Here is a 4,671-nt window from a genome sequence, read left to right on the forward strand (position 1 = left end):
TGTTACCCAATGCCCTATCATTCCAGGGCCTACCGTTTAGATTGTATTTCTTCACATACACTACAACAGTGTTTCTCAAACTTTTTGCCCCTTCAGAGGAAGGGTGTCTGTCTGCGCCCCCCTCGTGCAAAATGGTTACGAAAATACAAATAAATAGGCCGTCGTAAAGTTTATTAGAGCCTGATGTACACAGTATGGCCTATGATGTTCTCTAAATATTAGTGAATAAATTAATGAATATATTGTGATTGTAAAGGGAATGTGTTGACTTAATGGCAAAGCAGAAAAGTATTAAAAAAGAAAAACCTTCCGCCCCACTTTGAGAAACACTGCACTACAATAATTGAATACTTTAACAACTTGTGAATGTAATGTACATTCACATAACTACAGTATAAACAAAGTTTGTTTAAGTAAAGTGATACCGGGCATTGTATTAGGCCATTGTCTTGGGTCCTATTTTGAAGACATTTTTGCTGGTTGCACAAGTGACATTTAAGGCTCTCACAAACATATACTAAATGATAGCGTGGGCATATTGTACATTTTCTGAATCGGCAGAGTGCCCTGAGTATTGAGGTTGTTAACTTTGGTGTCCTTGGTGTTCTTTCATGTCACAGATGTAAACGAAAGTGCACAGTTTAGGCACAATTTGTGTGAAAATGGGAGCTATTTCTGTTTTAATGACATGCTGTGGCTTCTGGAAAGGTCCCCTTTCCAGTGATAACAAGCACGATGGTATACAATATTGGCAATACCCCCAAAATAAGCCATAACTACTTACACAGCCGATATTAAAAAAACAGTATTTACTATAGGGGGGTTGTAACTTCAAGAGCTGAAAACAGTGATTTCGCAACCACCCCATGACTGCTATCAAGCTTTTTCTACTAGTGGGGGGATATACCTTGCCAAAAAAACATTGCTAGAATTCCTGTGCGTACCACAAAATCTGCCCCACCGTAGTGCATCATGTGTCACGTCTGTCTCTACCCGCCACTGAAAATGCATTGTGTGGTCTCGTGGGGTGGGAGACTGATTTGCCTCTTACAAGACAAGCGAAATAGTCGCCAGATTGAGTCTGAAAAGTCGCTAAGTCGCTAGATGATTTTTTTGTCGCCAGAGGTGGCCGAAAGTCGCTAAATTGGCAACACTGTGCATGCTGCCTGCTGGGTTGGAGCAGGGACGCAGGAACTTGTTTTGACCAGGGGGTGCTGTGATTGGCAGAGGGTCTGGGAGTCCTCTCCCAGAAAAAAAACATGTGATTTTTAGATACAATTTCCTGCATTCTAATCAATTTTAGGATGAAGAATGGCGAATCCCATCTGACTAACTTCTTCATGTTTTATGTAGCCTAACCAAGGATGACTAGATTTTACCTTTTTTTGTTTTGTTTAGCATTTCACTTCAAAATTATTCAGTTCTTCTTGAGGAAGGGAAACGCGCACCTAATGTGGAGGTGAGGGCGTGTTCAAGAGCAAATCGCGCTGCCGTGACAGTTTCTCTCTTCTCCATGGGCAGTCTACAATGTGTGAAATTTAAATGCATGACTAGGCTATGCGATGCACTTGTGAGAGGTGACCGGGCTTTCAAACAATTTAGATTTTCTTGCAATTACGACTGTGTATCTCAAGATGCATACGATCAGGACCCCTGTACTGTCTCCCCGCCCGCGCACAAAAGCTCGCACGCACACACAGAGAGGCATACTGCTTCCCGAATGTGATTACACTCTGACGGCCAAATAGTTTGTGCTGTGATCGGCGAGAGAAGTAGGCTAAGCGCCAAAGCAGCTCGTGCCATTGCTGGCTATTGATACAGGGAGAGTGTGAAAGCCACCTTTAGTTTTCATTTGACGTAGGCCATATTTAAGACTCACTAAAAGAAGGCCTATGTCTGAAGTGGCTGCGTCCGTTGTCCAGTATGGGGGGTGCTGCAGCACCCGGAGCACCCCACTTCCTGCGTCCCTGGGTTGGAGGTGAAAAAGTCATGACTCATGAGCTTGATTTACAGTGTAATAAATTGCCAGATCCATATTTAGGCCTACAGGTCTTTTGGCGAAAGTAACTAAAGTAATGTAATTCCTTACATTTTAAGTAAGGGTTAACATTCGACGAGAAGGTCGCTACCGTGGAATAGCAGCACGACAGAGAGAATCTTTAGACCCCGACGCGGAGCGGAGGGGTCTTGTTCTCTCTGAAGTGCTGCTATTCCACAAAGCGACCGACTCGCCGAAAGTTAACCCGCTTATTATATGGATATACTTAAATGATTCACACATGGCGGGCCTATTTAGGCCTATTTAATGTTAAGTCTATTATAGTTTTTAATGTCAAAAGATTGTTGCTGTGCAAAACAAAACAGTGCCGTTGTGGAACACCGCTAGGCAACAGCTAGGTAGCCAGGACAACAGGTGTTGTCTATCACAGCAGCTGATTAGAGTCTTGTTGAAAAGTCGCTTTAGCAGTGAAAAGCCTTGTTGCCATTGACAGCGGTCTGTTATAGACCAACCCGTCCGTTATCGAAAAATAACAGACGTGCGAACGTTGGGGAGCCCCGTTGAAATGAATGGAGCATTCGACCGATGACGTCACACCATATAATAAGTAAGGGATAATGGCCGACGAGGTGACCGGTTGTACGAAATTAATGGCAAGGCGGCGGCTTCGAACTTTGGCGACGCGCACAGTGCGGAAACAAAGTTGCCTCCGCCAAGCCATTCATTTCGTATAACCGGTCGACCTCGAAGGCCGTTATCCCGCTTATCTGCCGTTACTTTGGGTACTTTTAAAAATATAGGCGTGTCTGTAAAGCTGCATAGGAACCATGTCTGCTGCGCCAGAATGTCAGCGAGATGGATGCGTAAGCGGTGCTTCGGTTTGCGCTACACTAGCATTTAGAATTTTCATTTGTTATGCTGATGTTGTGATTATTTAATTTTCTATAGACAATGTGCATGGTTTCCTTACAGTTAAGATTCTTTAACCCTATCGCGCCGGATGCATCAAATTCAAAGCCCTCTCCATGCTGACACAAAAAAAAATCCATCTCAAAAACATCCTGCGTGTCATTTCCAAACGTCCTGCAGTACACGGAAACCGCCACTAGAGAGCAGCGGTCAACAACAAGTTGATCACAGCTCGGCGAAAAATGCAAAAATGGAGTAGAAGCGGTTTCCCTGACCGACGCTGAGATATCGACAAATTGCAAAAGGTTTGTGTACAAATTTCCGAAATACAACTTTACATCCTTTAATTTGAACACTTGCTTTGTGCAATTAATGAAGGAAGAGTTTATATTTTTACACCGTGTTGCAGAGAGATCGTGCTAAAACTGATGAAACATATAAGCACCATCCGGCGGTGGCAGGAAGTCAACCATCAACGCATTTGCTCCATGGGGAATCTTACAAAGCATACCACGACGATCGTTTAACAAAACACACAAGTTGTTTTACTTCAAGACAAAGATATTGCCTTAAGAAACACGTTTTACTTGCAATTTTGAAAATGTAATGCAAAATGTTGAAATTATGATCTCGTAAAAAATGCATTGAAGTGAATGGAGAAATGGTCCAATTGTAGTAATGGACCCATATATTCAAATTACACATCAAAAATGAATAATGATCAATATTACACTCATAAATAGGTTGTTAAGCATTCGATCAGCTATGTTTTTACATAGATTTTAAAAAATTACCCAACCAGGCTGTGGGAAATGTAAAATATGGTCCTGCTAAAACAAGGATAGGCTTAAAAAATGGCAGGATCTCACTAAATATTTAAAGATAATCCTCAAATTAAATTGTCTGACAACTTTTTTAAATAAAAAAAAAAAGTTGTAAATGCATTAAAAGTCATTTTTCAATGGTCATGAAATTGGAATTTTCATATATGATGCATTAAATATCTCAGTGACCTTAACAAAATTTAGAATATTTGTTTTTACATTTCTTATAAGGGAACAATATTGAAGCAAATTCCAAAAAAAATCTCTCATTGCTTTCATGGTTCAGGTTTCACAGGGTTAAGAACTTTGTGTATAACTTGCTTCTGATGAAGTAAAATAGTCCCTTCAAGGCCTACATACATACGGACAGAGACTTTAAAAAAAAAAACATTTTTAAGATTTATTAAAATTTAACTCCACATTGCCATTGATTGTGAAGTGTGACAGGGATACTGGTAAGTCATATTTAGCCATTTTTGAAGGGCCGGCGTCATGGCTTTCGCACTGAAGTTGCCGTTGTATTCCTTCTGATTTTGGGTCACTGCCTGTCAGAAATAATGTGCTCCACCGTCTCCTCTCCTCGTGGCTTGGACCCCAGCAGCTTTTCCGGCTTGTCTCGCAGCGGTGGCCCGTCACAGACATAATTTGTCTGCTTTCTAGACCGGCCGCAGACAGTCACATGACTGCAGTACTTCTTAATGAGTGATTTGTGTATTTCGGAAGTCCAACCTGGAGGACATACACCATTATGCCCCGTGTACATCAAGCGCTACCAACACGACCCAGGTAGCTGGGGTGGTTGAAGAAGTTTAGCCATGAATTTGTTTTATTTGCTCTGGACGCTGCACTGACATGTTTGATTCAGCTAATCACATAACGGCTCTGTCTTGACAGCCTGGGACATTCCTCGATATGAACGTTCCAATTGGTTTTCGCCGA

Source organism: Engraulis encrasicolus, chromosome 8 (genome assembly GCF_034702125.1).
Source record: "Engraulis encrasicolus isolate BLACKSEA-1 chromosome 8, IST_EnEncr_1.0, whole genome shotgun sequence".
NCBI lineage: Eukaryota > Metazoa > Chordata > Actinopteri > Clupeiformes > Engraulidae > Engraulis > Engraulis encrasicolus.